General features: G+C 43.5%; 1 pseudogene; it reads right to left on the bottom strand.

The window, feature by feature from the left end:
• Nucleotides 1-5,705: 5,705 nt before the first annotated feature.
• On the bottom strand, nucleotides 5,706-6,326 carry LOC129523605 (collagen alpha-2(I) chain-like; annotated as a pseudogene).
• Nucleotides 6,327-6,869: the final 543 nt, after the last annotated feature.

Genomic DNA, 6,869 nt, shown 5'->3' with positions numbered 1-6,869 from the left:
AACAGGGTTGACCCTGAATTCTACAAAGAGGAAAAATTTCAGGCATTACTAACTCCTCCATGTACGAGCCTAATGATGTAATTTTCTGGCCGGGCGCGATGGCTCATGCCTGTAATCCCAGCACTTTGGGAGGCCAAGGCGGGAGGATGGCTTGAGGCCAGGAGTTTGAGACCAGCCTGGCCAACATGGTGAAACCCCATCTCTACAAAAAGTACAAACATTAGCCAGGCGTGGTCACAGGTGCCTGTAGTCCCAGCTACTTGGGAGGCTAAGGTGGGAGAATCACCTGAGCCTGGGAGGTTGAGGCTGCAGTGAGCCGTGATTGTGCCACTACACTCTAGCCTGGGTGACACAGTGAACCTCGTCTCAAGAAAGAAAAAGAATTTTCTTTATCCCATTTGTTTTTCCTTTTTCTGTTTTTTTTTTTCTTTAGACGGAGTCTCACTCTGTTGCCAGGCTGGAGTGCAATGGCGCGATCTCGGCTCACTACAACCTCTGCCTCCCGGGTTCAAGCGATTCCCCTGCCTCAGCCTCCCGAGTAGCTGGGAGTACAGGCACGTGCCACCATGCCCGGCAATTTTGTTTGTTTGTATTTTAGTAGATACGGGATTTCACCATGTTGGCCAGGGTGGTCTCGATCTCCTGACCTCATGATCCACCCACCTCGACCTCCCAAAGTGTTGGGATTACAGGCGTGAGCTACCGCACCCGGCCTGTTTATCCCATTTCTATGCCAATGAACCAATTACGTTTTACCATCACTCTTCCCCTTTGACTACTCCTAGTTGGGTTGTTGTTGTCACTTTGTTTTTAATTAACTCTCTGTTTTGTTGGTTTAGAAGGATAAAGATTTATCTTTGGGAATTTAAAATACTAATAATCAGTCTATCTATTAAGTGAAACTACTTACTGCAATTCCTCCAGATAAAAATTAGTCCCAAAAAATTGGAGATGGCTTTTAAAATGTGAATTTCTAAAATCCATATTCCTTCTGCATGGAAGGAGCTCCTATGTCTGAATTAATATTATTATATATTATGTATATACACACACACAAACTGCTTTACAATCGGCATGTAAAATAAAATTTAGAGATTAAATTAAATAAAATAACCTTTGAGATTATTGAGTCCCATCCCTCTCATTTTACAAATGAGAACACTGAAACCCATACAGTAGGAACTAGCAAGAGAATGCATGTCTTATATTTTCTTTACCAGTAACTCTAAGATTTATACCACATACTTTGTTGTATTGACTTAGCTATCAATAATTATTTCAGACTTACTTACGTAACATCACCTATGTTGGTTTTTAGTGATATTTTGTTGGTAAAGGCAGATTGGTTCTTTTGAAAATAAGTTCCATATTTCCTGTCAGAAATTTTCTGATTATAAATCTATTTTAATTGCATGTTATAAAATACTGAAAGTATAACAATAGAAGTGTAATAATGGTTGGGTTAGGATGTTGTATAATTAATTAGGTTTCTTTCTTATTGTATTTCTTCAGTGATTTTTGAAATGTCATTACCTCCAGTAAGAGAAATGACTACTGCCTCATCGTCCTTTATGATGTTTTACAATAGGACCTGTATATACTTTGCCTGTATTTCATTTGTTTATTCAATGAACATTTTTTCAGCACCTTCACATTCCAGGCCCTGTTTTCAAGTTAGGGGACATAGTGGAAACCAAGACAAAGCCCCTGCCTTCCTGGACCTTATTTCTAGTGGCAGGTCTTACTCTCAGCCTGAATGTCTTCTCCTCTACATGCCTCTTCCATCTCCTTCCCCAGGACCATAGCAGACCCATGTCCCTACCAAGTTGATGTAATTAAGAAAAATAAAGTGGCTGAGTGTAGTGATTCACACCTGTAATCCCAACACGTTGGACTTAGATACTCAGAACCTGGGCTGAAAGTCAAGTCTGAAGACAGAATCTGTGCTGTATTCAGAAGTGCCTCTGCCTTTTATAATTAAGAATTTTTTGACTGTGCCAAATGTGCCTGTTCCTCTGCCCTGGAAGTGTCCTTCTTGCTTTATGGAAATAGATTTCTGGCAAACCACAGCCCCTCAATTGACCATTCATTCATGTTTGAATCTCAGCAAGCCCAATTAAGGTCAAAAAGAAAGTGGCCCTTCATTCCTCCCACTCTTACCTTCAGTTGATACCACACCCGCAGACTCCTGGATTCAGTAGACAAATGCCTGCGCCACCCCCACATCAACTTCACAGACAGACCTGCTAGCTTCCTATGTGACTTATTTGAGGGCCCTCAGAGGAACATCAGGTCTCTACCCAGGACTCCCTTATTCCATTCTCTTGCCTGCAGCTGTTTTGTTTGCATAAAGCATAAAATGTCTCCCAGTTGTTCAAGGCTAATTAAAGTGGTAGATAAAGTTACCCAGAGAGTCTCAGGTTAACACTTTGTTGGCAAAAAATAAAAAAGATTGCTTAATTTCCCCCCTTTTCACAATTGCTTTTTAACAATTTAAGATTTCTAAAGATTTTACTTCAGGCAACTTTATTTCTCTGAAGTGTGCCTAAAGACTTCCTGAGTCAGCTTTCATGCTCCCACACTCATTACCACAAGGGTCTGTGGCAAAGAACTGGATACTTAGCCTAGCAAATTTGCTGATTCCAGACCTGATATGACAGCAATTCCCATGGTAGTTGGATCAGCCTGACAGAGTTGGCCAAGAGAAACACAATAATCATTTGAGATCCTATTTAGCCTGGTGAGTTTAAGTACCTTTTGGATTGTTTGATCCTACTGTACCAAACCTTCAATTAATTACCATGAAGTGATTCTTAGTCATTGGTAGAAAAATTAATCTCAACAGAGAGGAGGGGAGCAAACATTCACAAGATGAAATACTATTTTCACTGTCCGAAACTATTTTCCTTTCTATTTAAGGCGTTTCTTGAAATTCCTCCTTTAGAGATTTATTCCTTGGTATAAACTGTGCTGATTTAAAACTGCAAATGTATTTGAAAGGGAAAGCATATTAAGCCGAAGGTCAGCAACCTTTTCCTATAAAGGACCAAATAGTATTTCAGGCTTAGTGGGTCACATACTGTCTCTGTTGCAAATTCTTTTTTTTTCTTTCCATATTTCACAACCCATTAAAAGTATAAAAACCATTCTTAGCTTGGGGGCTGCTGGGCCACGGGCCATAGTGTGCTAAGACCTGCATTAAAAACTATAGTAAACTACTCACATATAACTAACTTCATTTGTTGATCACTATATTAAAGACATCCAAAAACTAGGAATTTTAAGAGAAAGTACATGGAGAGAAAAATAATATTTGAAAACATTTATGTAATGCTATCTGCCATGCACAATTCTAATCATTTCACCTCTATTAACTCATTTTGTTGTATAATGGAAGTAATATTATCTCCATTTTACAAATGGGGAAACTGAGATAGAGACTATGTAACTTCCCCAAGCTCACGCAGGTAGTAAGTAAGGGAGCCAGCATTGCAACCTAAGAAGTCAGGCTCCAGCGTCTATGACTGTATTCACAATGCTATGCTGACACTCAGGGAGACATAATACTTTAATTTACGTTAGAAAATACAAATAAAGAAGAAAGGAGCAAAAAAATAATAATTTCACTTATAATTCCATCACCTAGAAATAACCACTATTTATATTTTATTTATATTATTTTGGTTTCTATCCTTCCAGAACATATGAAAGAATATAAAGCAAAAGAATATAAATAAAATATATAAACTAAGTATTTTAGGCATTGTGGGTGACATATTGTGTAGCTGTAACTGAAGCTAAGTTACAGTTATATGTGAGTAGCTCATTATAGTTTAATGCAGGTCTTAGCAGACTATGGCCTATATACATATACCCATAGAGTATATTGAATATCTTTATTCAACCCTCTGAGGCAGGTATCATAGTTTTGCAGATGAAACTGAGGCTCAGATGAATTAAGTGACTGTGTGTCTTCGTCCATTTTTGTGTTGCTATAAAGGATTACCTGAAGCTGAGTAGTTTATAAAGAAAAGAAGTTCAATTGGCTCACAGTTCTGCAGGCTGTACAGGAAGCATGGCACTGACATCTTCTCAGCTTCTGGTGAGGGCCTCAGGAAGTTTACAATCATGGTGGAAGGCAAAGGGAGAGCAAGCGTCTCATGTGGCAAGAGGGAACAAGCAGGGGACAGGAGGTGCCACACACTTTTAAACAACAGGATCTCACAAGAGCTTACTCACTCTTACAAGGACAGCACCAAGAATATGAGGAATCTGCCCGCATGACCCAAACACTTCCCTCCAGGCCCCACCTCCAACACTGGGGATTACATCTCAACATTGGATTTGGAGGGGACATCCAAACTATATCAAGGCTGTACAAGAAGCTTGGTGCCAGCATTTGCTTCCACGCAGAGCCTCAGGCTGCTTCTACTCACAGTAAAAGGCAAAAGGGCATGCAAAGATCATGTGGCAAGAGAAGAAGTGAGGGATGGGGGATGCCATGCTCTTTTTAACAACCAGCTCTCATGGGAACCAAGAGGGACAACTCACTCATTATAGCACCAAGCCTGTATCCCTCCCATTATGCCCTACCTCCAACATCGAGGATCAAATTTCAACATGAGGTTTGGAGGCTCAAATATCCGAACAATGGCATTATGTCAGGATCATAAAGCTAATGTTTGTGAAACCAGGATCTGAACCCAAGCTATTGCTTCTAGAACCTGTACTCTTAAGCCCTTGCTTATACTGCATTTGAAATTATGCTTCATTGTATAAAAAGTCCTTTTCACCTCAAGCTTATAGAGAAGTCACCTTGTTCTTAAAAAGTCCTTTACACTTCAAGTTCATAAAGCTCAGGCACATATATTTTCTTCCAGTACGTTCATTATTATTTTTCTTGTTTTTCCTTTAAATCTTTGAATCATCTGGATTTTATTTTGGAATGAGAAATGAAGTAGAAATTTATTTTTGTTTCTTTTCAGAATGGCTAGTCAATTGTCCTAACATCATTTAATGAATAGTATTTATTTCCCCTTTGCTTTGAAATACTACTTTATCATATACTAAATTATAAAGTAATCTTTTATTATCATTTTTGAATGACTGCATTCCAGTTGTGGAAGATATTACTCAAAGTCTGTTGTGATTATCTAACTTAAGTGTTGATATGAAGAAAGGAAAGTAGGTTTCAGCCTGATTTAAGAATTTTCCTCCTCTCCCTCCCCCTCCCCCTCCCCCTCCCCCTCCCCCTCCCCCTCCCCCTCCCCCTCCCCCTCCCCCTCTCTCTCTCCCTCTCTTTCTACGTCTCCCTCTCTTGCCGAGCCTGGACTGTACTGCCATGATCTCTGCTCGCTGCAGCCTCTCTGCCTCAGGCTCCCGTGATTCTCCTGCCTCGGCCTGCTGAGTGCCTGGGATTCCAGGCACGCACCACCACTCCTGACTGATTTTTGTATTTTTGGTGGAGACGGGGTTTCACCGTGTTGACTGGGCTGGTCTCCAGCTCCTGGCCTCAGGTGATCTGCCCCCCTCGGCCTCCTGAGGTGCTGGGATTGCAGACAGAGTCTCGCTCACTCAATACTCAATGTTGTCCAGGCTGGAGTGCAGTGGCGTGATCTCGGCTCGCTACAACCTCCACCTCCCAGCCGCCTGCCTTGGCCTCCCAAAGTGCTAAGATTATAGCCTCTGCCTGCCCGCCACCCCGTCTACGAAGTGAGCAGCGTCTCTGCCTGACCGCCCATCATCTGGGATGTGAGGAGCCCCTTTGCCCAGCTGCCCTGTCTAGGAAGTGAGGAGCACCTCTGCCCGGCCGCCCCGTCTGGGAAGTGGGGAGCGCCTCTGCCCGGCCGCCCCGTCTGGGAGGTGGGGAGCGCCTCTGCCCGGCCGCCCCGTCTGGGAGGTGGGGAGCGCCTCTGCCCGGCCGCCCCGTCTGGGAGGTGGGGAGCGCCTCTGCCCGGCCGCCCATCGTCTGGGAGGTGAGGAGCGCCTCTGCCCGGCCGCCCATCGTCTGGGAGGTGAGGAGCGCCTCTGCCCGGCCGCCCATCGTCTGTGATGTGAGGAGCGCCTCTGCCCGGCGGCCCCGTCTGGGAGGTGAGGAGCGCCTCTGCCCGGCCGCCCTGTCTGGGAGGTGAGGAGCGTCTCTGCCCACCCGCCCATCCTCTGGGAAGTGAGGAGCACCTCTGCCCGGCTGCCCCGTCTGGGAAGTGAGAAGCGCCTCTGCCCGGCCGTCCCATCTGGGAGGTGTACCCAACAGCTCCGAAGAGACAGCGACCATCGAGAATGGGCCATGATGACGATGGCGCTTTTGTCGAAAAGAAAAGGGGGAAATGTGGGGAAAAGAAAGAGAGATCAGATTGTTACTGTGTCTGTGTAGAAAGAAGTAGACATAGGAGACTCCATTTTGTTCTGTACTAAGGAAAATTCTTCTGCCTTGGGATGCTGTTAATCTATAACCTCACCCCCAACCCCGTGCTCTCTGAAACATGTGCTGTGTCAACTCAGGGTTAAATGGATTAAGGGTGGTGCAAGATGTGCTTTGTTAAACAGATGCTTGAAGGCAGCATGCTCGTTAAGAGTCATCACCACTCCCTAATCTCAAGTACCCAGGGACACAAACACTGCGGAAGGCCGCAGGGACCTCTGCCTAGGAAAACCAGAGACCTCTGTTCACGTGTTTATCTGCTGACCTTCTCTCCACTGTTATCCTATGACCCTGCCACATCCCCCTCTCCGAGAAACACCCAAGAATGATCAATAAATACTAAAAAAAAAAAAAAAAAAAAAATTCCTTTATAGATTATTTTTCTTTTTAACAAAATTAAAAGGATTTAGTTAAGCATATTTTGGTTCAAACTTTCCAGTTGTTATAG

Source organism: Gorilla gorilla, chromosome 6 (assembly GCF_029281585.2).
Source record: "Gorilla gorilla gorilla isolate KB3781 chromosome 6, NHGRI_mGorGor1-v2.1_pri, whole genome shotgun sequence".
In the NCBI taxonomy this organism is placed as follows: domain Eukaryota; kingdom Metazoa; phylum Chordata; class Mammalia; order Primates; family Hominidae; genus Gorilla; species Gorilla gorilla.
Note: the sequence above shows the minus strand (reverse complement) of the source record. Positions and strands in the feature narration are given on the sequence as shown.